The following is a 12,559-nucleotide window of genomic DNA, read 5'->3' as shown; positions in this document are numbered from 1 at the left end:
CAGTAGACGATGGAGGGGTGCCCGTGGAGGGGTAGTTGAACAGGACCCCGTGGTGTGAAGGGCTGGATGAACAGTAGACGGTGGAGGGGTGGTTGAACAGTAGCCGATGGAGTAGCGCGCAGTGGAGGCTGGATGAACAGGAGCCCGTGGAGGCTGGATGAACAGGAGCCCGTGGAGGCTGGAGGAGGTCAACGGTGGAGATGAACAGTATCCCATGGAGTCCCATTTTGCGGTACGCCACACCCCTCCTGATGAACAGGACCCCCGTTTCGACCGTAGCGCTCCAACACAAGTCCGTTTCGTCCGTTTTGCGGTACGCCACACCCCTCCCGATCAACAGGACCCCCGTTTCGACCGTAGGAGGTTCGTTTCCTCCGTTTTGCGGTACGCCAGACCCCTCCCGATGAACATGATCCCGTTTCGAACGTGGCTGGTCGAACACAAGGCCGTTTCCTCCGTTCTGCGGTACGCCAGGCCTCGTTTCCATCGCCTGTTCCGTCCAAGCCCTCCCGATGAACACGACGCATTCCGTTGCCTCCCCATGAACACGACGCATTCCGTTGCCTCCCCATGAACACGACGACTACGTTGTTTCTCCGTTCCATCCAGCCATGTACACGAGCCCTGGCCGTACGTATGCGCGAGTAGGCGTTCGAGACCCCGCCCGTATGTACACATACGTGGCCGTATTTTCTTTCTTGCACCCTGGCCGCTGTACGTACGTGTACATGCTACGTGCGCGCCTCTACTACGACACGTGCGCGCCTCTACATCGACCAGTATATATGTACGTACACGTTCGCGAACAGAATGACAATGCTACGTACGCTTCGACCAGGTGGGTCCCGACTATCAGGCACTTCCTTGTGTGCGAAGATGTAGCTGGTGGGTCCCAGCAGTCAGGGGGGCGAAATACGATGGCCCGTTCGATGGGTCCCCGCTGTCAGGTGAGGAATAATTATTTTGCATGTAATAAGGAGGCACTTCCTTGCTGCGACCATGGACCCAGCTGTAAGCCTCTCCACGTATAGTCCACGTCCGATGGAAGCCGTTCCTTGACCACGTTGACCACGCCGTGCCGAGAGCACTAGGGCGGTGGACGACGGTGAGGCCTAGGAAGGGGACGACGCGGAGCCGGGGAAAACGCGGCAATGGATGCCCACGCGTAGAGGAGTACGAGGGTTCACTGGTTCGCTGCGGTGTGAGGCTGCCATCGCTGCAGAACAACAGGGGGTGTGGGTGAGTAGAGGGATGGCCTGGCCAGTGGTGGGAGTAGTAGGGGGCGGTGAGGCCTCCGCCGCATCGCAGCCGGCCACGGGAGGCAGGAGCACAAGGCACGACCGGCGCTGGTTTGGGCAGCTGGAGCAAGAAGACCAGAGGTTCAAGAAGCACTACGGCCGTTGGATGGACATTGTACGGTCACTGGAGCTAGAATCATGCATATTGACTAAGTTGACAAAGCCCTTCGTCCCGGTCAACTTAGTAGGCCCACAAGTTAGCCTCCCACCAAGGTGGGTCCCAGCTAGCAGGGGGTATTCATTTTTTTGAGCATAATAAGGAGGCATTTCCTTGTGTGCGAAGATATAGCTGGTGGGTCCGAGCTGTCAGCGGCGGTAACGTTTTTTTCATGAAATACAAAGGCCCTTTCGGTGGGTCCCTGATGTCAGGTGGAGGAATCATTATTTTGCGCGTAATAAGGAGGCATTTCCTTGCGTGCGGCCGTGGACCCAGATGTCGGCCTCTCCATGTACAGTCCACTTCAGATGCATGTCGGTCGTTGACCATGTTGACCAGGCCGCACCGAGAGCACCAGGGCGGTAGACGACGGCGAGGCCTAGGAAGGGAACGACACGGAGGCAGGGAAGACTCGACAGTTGTTTCCCACGCGGAGGGGAGTACGACTGTACGAGGGTTTACTGGTTCGTCTGCCGTCGTCGGAGAATAACAGCAGGTGTGGGTGAGTAGAGGGATGGCTAGGTCAGCGATGGGAGTACGGTGGGGCGGTGAGGCCTGCACGGCAGCACAGCCGGCCGCGGGGAGGAGGGAGCAGGCAGTCCCGCCGGCGCTTGTTTGAGCGGCTGGAGCAGGAAGAGTAGAGATTGAAGAAGCACGACGGCCATTCGATGGACATCCAACAGTCACTGCTTGTGCGTCAACCTTTTTTTAGGAAAGCCTCAAATCTGTGGAAAATAGCATACAACCCATCTGCCATTATTTCTAATAATTTACAGCACATTTGCTAATTCTTAAGGTTTTTTGGAGCCCATATTCTTTTTGTTAGCATTATAGCCCATATTGTGGCCACGTTTAAAAAATTAACGAAATTTTGCATATTTCGGTGCGGTCCGAACTGTTTTTAATCCCGAAATTTCGACTCACATTCAAACTGATTTTAAAAATAAATGTATATCAATATAAAATCCAACAAATTCTCCACGCATAAAAATTAATGTAATTTAAAATCTCAAAATGAAAAAAAGATATTTTAAACTAATTGCTGGTTTGATGTGTTTTAAAAATGTACAACCCATTTCTCATTACTGATAGGCCATTTTCTCGGCCAGTCGACTGAAGCTCTCCTCGTCTTGAAAGATTTGCAGCCCAACAGGCCTGACAAAGCGACTTACTTGGAAAATCACAAAAATCCTAGGCTGTGGCCATGGACCCAGCTGTCAGCCTCTCCACGTACAATACTCTTCCGATGGAAGTCGGTCGTTGACCACATTTACCACGCCGCGCCGAGAGCACCAAGGCGGTGGACGACGACGAGGCCTAGGAAGGGGACGATGCGGAGCCGGGGAAGACGCGACAGTGGATGCCCACACGGAGAGGAGTACGAGGGTTCACTGGTTCGGCTGCGGCGTGAGGCTGTCGTCGCCGCAGAATAACAGGGGGTGTGGGTGAGTAGAGGGATAGCATGGGCCAGCGGTGGGATTAGTAGGGGGCGGTGAGGCGTCCGCGGCATCACAGCCGGCCACGAGAGGCAGGAGCACGCGACACGACCGACGCAGCTTTGGGCGGCTGGAGCAAGAAGACCAGAGGTTGAAGAAGCACTACGGCCATTGGATGGACATCGTATGGTCACTAGAGCTAGAATCGTTCATATTGGCTAAGTTGACAAAGCGCTCCATCCTCATCAACTTAGTAGGCCCACAAGTCAGCCTCCCACCAGGTTGGGTCCCAGCTAGCAGGGGGAGTATTCATTTTTCTGTGCGTAATAAGGAGGCACTTCCGGTGGGTCCGAGCTGACAGCGGGGGGGGGGAACGTTTTTTTGAGAAATACGATGGTCCGTCCGGTGGGTCCCAGTAGTCAGGGGAAAATGTTTTTTTGTGAAATACGGTGGCCCGTCCGGTGGGTCCCAGCAGTCAGGGGGGAAACGTTTTTTCCGCAAAATACTGGTGGCATGTCCGGTGGGTCCCTGCTGTTAGGTGGAGGAATAATTATTTTGCGCGTAATAAGGAGGCACTTCCTTGCGGCTGTCGTGGACCCTGCTGTCAGCCTCTCCACGTACAGTACTCTTCCGATGGAAGTCGGTCGTTGACCACATTGACCACGCCGCGCCGAGAGCACCACGGCGGTGGACGACGGCGAGGCCTAGGAAGGGGACGACGCGGAGCCGGGGAAGACGCGTCAGTGAATGCCCATGCGGAGAGGAGTATGAGGGTTCACTTGTTCGGCTGCGGTGTGAGGCTGCCGTCGCCACAGAATAACAGGGGGAGTGGGTGAGTGGAGGGATGGCCTGGCCAGCGGTTGGAGTAGTATGGGGACGGTGAGGCCTCCGCGGCAGCACAGCCGGCCACAAGAGGCAGGAGCATGCGGCACGACCGACGCTGCTTTGGGCGGCTGGGGCAAGAAGACCAGAGGTTGAAGAAGCACTACGGCCGTTGGATGGACATCGTTGACCACGCCACGCCGAGAGCACCAGGGTGGTGGACGACGGTGAGGCCTACGAAGGGAACGACACGGAGCCGGGGAAGACACGGCAGTGGCTGCCCACACGGTGTAGAGTACGAGGGTTGACTGGTTCGGCTGCCATCACCGGAAAATAACAGGAGGTGTGGGTGAGTAGAGGGATAGACAGGCCAGGGATGCGAGTATGATGGGGCCATGAGGCTTTCCCGGCAGCACTGCCGGCCACGGGAGGCGGGAGCAGGCAGTTCTGACGGCGCTGGTTTGGGCGGCTGGGGCAGGAAGATCAAAGACTGAAGAAGCACGATTGTCGTTAGATTGACATCTAACGGTCTGACGCTGGTAGAGTCGATTGTTGACTAAGTTTCTTTTTTGAGAAACCTTGTGTACACATGAACTTAGTAGGCCCACAAGTCAGCCTCCAAATCTATGGCAGCCAACATAAAGCCCATTTGCTATTTTTTATAATTTGCAGCCCATTTGCTAATTCTTAAGTAATTTATTATAGCCCATTTTCTGCCCAGGACCACGGTCAAAAAGTCCAATCTTATTTTGCATATTTCGGTGGAGTCCGAACTATTGTAATCCTGAAATTATAAATATTTTTTAAGAACTTATTGATTTGCCAAAAAAATCATTTTGTTTTTGTAAGCAAATAAGACGTGGGACAATTTAGTTGGTTTAAGGGAAAACCAGTGGTAAAAAAATCAGCGCCGGGTGGGAAAAAACAACAAAAATAAGGATGTAAATATGAAAAGGGAATTTTATGTGTTTTCAATATAATGATACGTGTATATGAACTAGTAAAACTATAGGTAGAGATTAGAAAACAGATGTAGGACATGCGTTTCAAGAGGAAAATAGAACTGGGCTGTGTGTTTGATTCAGTAAAAAAAACTGCATGCGGATGTTGTAAGACAAAATATAACTAACGCTGGCGGGCCAGAGGCCAGTACATACCTGCTGGATCTCTGTGCCCCGTTGTCGTCATGGGCTGGGCCTGTTAAAAACAAAACAACCCTGGGCAATCTACAACCCAGTTGAAACTTGCTCGACCTGAAAAAACAATATACGTGCTCAATAAACGAGAGAATTCTGCAAGTACAGACTAATAACTGGGATGCAACACGGATATTGTTTTTTATCGTGATAATAAGTGCATGCACTTGTTTCAAAAAAATTGGAGAACTGGGAATTCGAACGGCGGGTGCTTATGCTACCCATCAAATAAAAACCAGGTTCCTGAAAATTCATTTCGAAACAAATGATTCAGCTTTATATCCACGTCGACCCTCGGCATGATGGTTGGAAGCAAATGCAAGTTCATACCAAAAGATCGTTAACAACAATACCAACTTGCGGACGACAAGGTAGTACAACTACCAATACCAAACTAACTTATAATCTTTTTACTCCTGGCCCTAGTGTTCGTCTGGTAGAAAATCTTGCAGAGGACCAGCTCCCGCTCCTTCTCTTGCTCCAGGTCCCCGAGGTGGTACTGGTGCATCACCCAGTTGGTCCTCTGCTGGTCGAAGTTCTTGTTGGTGTGCAGCACCAGAACCTTTTTTGCTGCCTGTCTGCCGGCCGTTGACCATCACCGGCAAGGTATTGCCGGTCTTGCGACGCGTCCACGCGCCCCTTTTGAACGCCCTGGAATTGTGCTGGAAGAAATGCTTCCTTAGGCCACTCAGTGTGATACCTGCAGTATTGTGGAATACAGGTTTTAGTGTACCTAGTTGGCATTTTTGATAACATCTTTGGCATGTTGCAGTCACTTGTTTCACTTTTTATTAACTGTCAAATTGTAATTTCTTCACCAGGTCTGCGTCTAAAAAGAAAAATAGAGCTATAAACAAAGGAATATGTTTGTGCAAGTAAACGGCCGATCGGTGTCTTACCTAGAAGTTTCTCAGGTTGGGTGTAACATATGTCGTGCTCGTTGTCGATGGTTGGTATGAACAAATCGATGAGAGACTGAAATCTCGCGCTGTCAGCACTCACTTTGGCCTCAAGGTGCTCGATCAGCTCCTGATCCGTGGGATCGAACTTGACGCCAGCCGGCAGCACGGGCCAATCCTTCTTTGACTTGCATCGGTAATTCCAGTTATATGGTACTCAACGTATGATCAATCGACTATTTTAAGTGAATGATGAAAGATTTCGACAGATAAGTGGTACTCCAAATATGAAGTCTAGAATGCCTGAACACGCTGCCGTGATTCTTGTGTCACCTCATGCGCAGCGTTTTGTCACGTCAATTCAATGTGTGGACATGATGAATAATTTGACCGACGTATACTAGTACTGCTGCTGTACTACTTACTAGTCGTATTTAGTGTCGCAATTTATACATAGGTTTAACTAACAAGTATGCACTTGAAGCCTAACTGATATATATATATATATATATATATATATGGCTTCTGCATAGCATCTCCATCATCATTATCAGTACATCCTACGCAGGTGAGTTAGGATGCACTTGATCCCAGGAAGGTATCTATCCTTCAAACCAGAGGAGTGCTTCAAACTAACAACAGTACATAATATCCAACAAAAGAGGGTCGTGCTACAGTAGTAGAATACATGGCTCAGTCTAGATATCAGCACAAATCAAGTTGTGCATATTTGCTGTTGGCATGAACCACATCGCCGCATGTCGGGTTTGCAAAAGCCATCCATCGCGTGGAAGCTTGATGCCTTTCACACACTGAAGATTATCTGGCAACAAGCTGTGTCGACGAATCTCTGGATATGGTGATTGATGAAACCCATGGTATGATGTGTAAACACAGCCCCCCTCGCGAATGGAAGTTGCATAGCATAGTAATCATCGTCGGTGATATGATCGATGATTGGTTGGATGATCGGATAATTGAGCCCGAGGAACAAGGAGTGGTTGCCGAGGCTGTAAACCCACCTCCAGTTGAATACGCCTGGCCCAACAGAGCGGGGACCTTTCTCAAACACGAAGCAGCCATAGCCATCAATGTCACGAACGCCCCACACATTGTACTGCATGTGGTTTGATGTAATGGTTTGGTCAATTTGGTACGTGCGAATGAGCATCAAATGACCGCTGTCAGCTGAATGAGCGATAAAGCACCACCTATTGGCTGGTATGATTCCAAGTCCTGGAATCATAAAGGCCCGCGCATTTGCGTCTGCTGCAACAATTCAAATTGGAGACCAAAAGGACAAAAATAAACAATCATGTTCAGAGTATGTGTGGAATTAAGATTATTATAAAAGTGATGCATATCATAGACAGAGAATTGCAATGCCGTGGTCATAATCATACCCCAAGTTAAACAAATAAGCCAATGGCTTTCATATTCTAGCAATATGTCATGGTTCAAACATCATGTAACAATGAGTGGAAAACGGCTATGACAACGCCTACTCATATTCTACCATAGCACTTACTACTATTGTTCTCATATCAACTCTAAGCAATAACATGCGTTGTTATAAAAATCTTGTAAACGAGAGTAACATATAGCAATCATGATGTTATGCTCATAATATGTATTCTAACAATCATTAGATGCCAATTGTTCTCATATCAACTCTAACAATAACATGTGTGGTAATAAAAATCTAGGAAATGAGAGGAACATATAGCAATGATGTCGTTATAGACATGCTATGCATTCTAAATTTGTAACAAATGAACAGGCAGTCGTATTCATAAGGTAAAGATGAGATGAGATAGAACAATTACACAACGATAGATTGCACCAATATAGGTAGCCAATCTGTGCTTCGACCGCGTAAACGATGCCATCGTGCACTATAACACCAGACAGAACTGTTTCCTCAACAAGATTGATGATGAGCCATAACCATGTATGGCGACCGGATTCCAGATAGACTAATCCCTTGTTGAACAAGGCAATGAGCTTGTAATCCATGTAGTCTTCTGATGGTGTGAGCACTTCGCAGATTACAACTTTCTGCAAACAGAGGTCGAGCCAAAAGCTTGACGCGTCTCATGCGTAGTAGGCAGGAGTGTCCGGCGGGCCGCGAGGCTTGATGGCGGCGGTATCCAACGATGGAAGGGTGATCTCTCGCTGGGTGTAGATATCCACGAGATGCCACGGACTACCGGTGTGGTGGATGAGGACGATCCAGTTGGCCTTCATGCCCGCCCAGTAGTCGCCGCGCATGAAGGACAGGTGGACGGGTAGCGGTAGCATGTTGAGGGGCACCACAACAACCTCCGTAGGATTGTCAAGTCGGTGTCTGGGCCACCTACGAGGATCGGGCATCAGCAAGCAGGGTGTCTTGAAAAGAGCCGGCCGGTTGCAGACGAGTAGACGGTACAAAGACACTAAGCATGCGGCCAGACGGACGGTGCTGAGTAGGTCCATACGACTACAGATCTGCTCCAAGAGAACATCGGGGAGGGAATTCCAATCGCGGCTCTGCATGTCAGTCGGTTCTGCCATTGGGGTTTTCGGTGCCTGCGAGCCAGCGGGGAAGTGGATTCGGACGGGCGAGCGAAGAAGCTTCTCCTCGTGTGGCCGAGCAGTGAGCGGGGGGATATGGTACGCGCGAGCTACCAAGGAAGATGGCGCGGGTGGGCGAGCAGTGAGCGGGGGTAAATGGTGTGCGGCCGACGATGGGGAAGAGAGGAGGAAGAAGAAGAGAGGAGGAAGAAGAAGAGACTAGTTGAATAGTTCTCTCTGACCGAGATGGGGAATAAATGGATCGCGAGGACTCCCTTTTTATAGTATCACTATGCCTCTACGCTCACTTCACTCATTTTGCTCCGTACCTAGTCACTTGTTGAAATCTGTAGAAAGACAAATACTCCGTATTTGGGAACAGAGGGAGGCTTTTACTCCGTATTATTTGGGAACAGAGGAAGTATCACCATATGGAGGGAACAGAGGAAGCTTGAAATATGAACATGTCAATGGGAGGGAGTAAGCCCCATGCATGCATGCATGCAACATGCAATACTCACACGTACACATGGACGTACGCAACACTCACGCACCCATGCGGCACACAGCACACGACGCAACACACATGCTTACACTCAAGTGCTCAACCTACTCCCTATGTCCATGAAAGACTGTACATTTAGAGATTTACACATTGACTAGGGCATAATTAACGCCCAAAAGTAGAAGACTTATGTGTGCATGCGACCATTGAGATAAGAAGATTAAATGAAGGCCGTTGCATGCTGTAATTAAGGATAGACATGTAGCCTATACCTACAGCACAAGTTGGTGCATTAGTCAATCAATATCGATTTATATTAAAGGCTAAACACAATGGAAGTGTAGATGTACATCATGTAGTACACTCTTTGTTGGAAGACCGAGGGAGGACACGTGCATGCACTCACATACACAGCCAGGGCGGTTCACGCGCAAGGGTTGGACTCATGTCGTGCCTGCGTGAAGTTTAGTTTAACCGATTTCTTTGCTCTGCCAACTGACAGGTGGGACCTAGAAACCAGGTGACAATTTAACTAGTCAACAAAGTGCCACATCGACTATGTGGCCGGTCAGTAGGGTGCAATACGGTGCTCTACGATGAGCTAGTGATTGCATACTCGCCGCAAAACTATATATAGTGACCGCAAAGAGCGTACTGTTACATACGTTGACCGCCAGTGTATTTTTCTCGTTTCAAATTAAGCCATATTAATCGGAAAGGACGCAGTATGGACTACTACTACTAGTACTAGTACTGCTTTGATGTGTCCCGTCAACTCGTCGAACGAGGAGAAGCTTGCTTACTACGCCTCTCCCTCGCCCACGCGTGCGGTGGTTCGCAGGACGAGGAGAGGGTTTTGACTACAGCGCCCTCTCCCTCTCCCTCGCCCTCGCGGTGGACGTGCAGCAGTTCAATCGGTGTCAGATTGCCAGAAGCATATTGTATTGTAGTATCATCATTGTTGGACCTTCCGAAGAGGCGAAGAGCCAAGTGCAAGGTTCACACGAGTACGAACTGTTGAACCTCCCGAAGAGGCAAAGAGCCAAGCGCAAGGTTTTATAGGAGTTGTCGTCCTAGTAGGAGTGTACTAGTACAACTATAGCGAACGATGCTACTGTATGATGCCGCCACGTCACGTATATCCAAAGATGTGCCACCTTTTTTCTCAAAGAGCATGTTGGAGCCCGTGCAACAACCACACAAGTTGCACGTACACATAACACATTTACTAGTAATAAATTCTAAAGGACAAATGCCAGTATGCCACACAAGTTCATCTCCAACTCATGTGATAAATTTGTGCACGACTAGTCTACATATATTCAAAGTGCTACCGTTCACAATTACCGTACTCCACTTACACGTTATAGATGGGCTACATGTCCTCCTCCAGGTTCCAGTCCCAGGTGTTCTTCATGGATGGCACGATCCATAGCGATGGGCAACGGGAATCATTGTCGTTGCTTTCTAGTCCGGTTCCACACGATGGAGACTCATCCAAGCTGAAGCGGCATAAATTAGGGATAGCGTGTCCTAGCATGTCGTTCATCCGGTGGTGCACACTGAAGACACAACCATGCTTCATGAACGGCAGGCCTTCTGTGTCGTGCACGGAAGGTGGCATCCGCTTCACAATGGGGTAGCTGTCCCCGATGAAAAGCGAGTACTCTCCAAGAGTGTTCCTCGGCACCCACGTAGCATCACAAGGTCCATGCATAATAATGTTGTGCTCAAATGTGGTGGTCAGTAATACTGTGCAACAAATAGTACTACTCCGGTATAGAGGAAGTAAAATAACCGGCTTATTATATATAGCCACTCTTGGCTACATGGATGAGATAGTAAGACATGGAAAAACAAAAATGGTGGCAACTAGTGGGTTCAAGTCTTCAAGAGCCTAGCTAGCTATACGCGTCCTCCAAGGTAAAAAGTACTCCTACTAGTACTACAAAGTATACTACTAGTACAACAATGGAAGAGAAGGCGAGATGGTTAAAAAATGGAATACCTGGGTAGATGGTGACGGTCCGATCGTGGTAGATTATGTGACCATGTTGCACATCAGTGGTACCATGGGTAACGACTGCTAAGATAGTTGATCCCAATATGCCAAAGTCAGCTACAAGGTTCCAGGTTAGACCGAATCACGGATGCAAATGCACATCCTGGATCGGCAATCATATTTTGATCGGGGGATGACTAGTCCCTGCAAAATAATGGAGTACCGTTAGGGATGCAAATGATGGTTTGTGCATTCCGTTTGTAATCTCCCGTACCGTAGGATGTCAACCAGATGAAACAAGTCCCCTGGCTTGTCACCGCGAAGATGCGGCCTAGATGGCGCACGGCGTCTTCAAACGTGTAGGGGTATAAATCTGCCACCGCCAACATGCGCCAGCCTCTGCCGTTACTACCTCCAGCATTGATAGCAATCCTTATGTCGAACACCGCGATGAGATAGTAATCGTCGTAGCCGCGTCGCTTTGTCGGCGGGTACGCAATTGCTATCTTCTTCAATCTCATGTAGGCATCATCATAAGTATTCTTGCCCAGCCAGTCCGGAAGGCCGATCCCAATGGTGGAGAAGGGGTCTACCGGAACAGCCGCACTGTTGTGGATGTTGTGCAAAATGATGGTGGTAGAGGTACGCAAGCCAATCTTCGTTGGCACCGACCGAGACCTATATATAAGACGGTGGGCAGCGGAGAAATTACGGGATGGAAATGGAATAACTATGTACTAGTACATGCTATATCATGACAGTCAGTTTTCGGCTTTCTCTACTCAGGTGCTCGTCCGGATGAACCAGGGCACAATTGCAGTAGTTCTCCTGGTTCTACCTTAGCCGGTAAAGCGGAACGTAAGGCACCAAAACACAGGAGCCGGGCAAACCCAACATTTGACCAAAGACAATGATTCGGAGCTGATGCATATTGGGCCAAACTCGCGACGCCGAACACTCCCTAAGGTGTTCGGTCTTTGTGGTATAAACCGGACCTAAATAATGGCCTTTGTAAGAAGCCCCTTGTGTCCAGGTACGTACATTGTTTTGGCGTGGCCACATGCCAAGACATCAGCATCCTCCTCAACGGTGGATATGCATCAACAAGAGACAGTAAAAAAGGTTTACACAGGGTCTTAATCTAAAAAGAATCCTTGGAGCGGGTCCCTACTGCACGTCTGCGCATGTGTCTCCGTTGTGCCGTATCCTGGATGAGTGTAGCATGATGATCGTCTGTAAAAGAGAGGAATTTAGGTGAAAAAGTTGTCGTGCAAAAAGATAGTTTGTTAAAGAAACCATGTATAATTCAAGATGAGAAGAAATTGCCACTTGTCTGCGCGTGTTGAGCCCCTTGTATTGACAAGTAGGGGTGTGACCGTTTATTCGGTGTAAGTAGCGGCGCCGGACTCGATTAGTTGTTCTGAGGTCTTGATGACCTATTGGACGCTTTCGCTGGTCCGGGCGCCTTTAGTGTGCGGCTGCCAAGGCAGCCTCACTCTCTTCGGTTCGCAAAGATCGCTTGATATTTCCGTGCACTTTAATGATGCCACGTGGACCGGGCATCTTGAGTGTGAGGGAGGCATAGTGTGGTATTGCATTAAAGCAAGCGAAAGCTTCGTGTCCGAGCAGTGCTTGATAGCCACTTTAAAACGGAGCGATGTGGAAAGTTAAATGCTCACGACGGAAGTTAT

Source organism: Triticum dicoccoides, chromosome 5A, assembly GCF_002162155.2.
Source record: "Triticum dicoccoides isolate Atlit2015 ecotype Zavitan chromosome 5A, WEW_v2.0, whole genome shotgun sequence".
NCBI lineage: Eukaryota > Viridiplantae > Streptophyta > Magnoliopsida > Poales > Poaceae > Triticum > Triticum dicoccoides.
Note: the sequence above shows the minus strand (reverse complement) of the source record.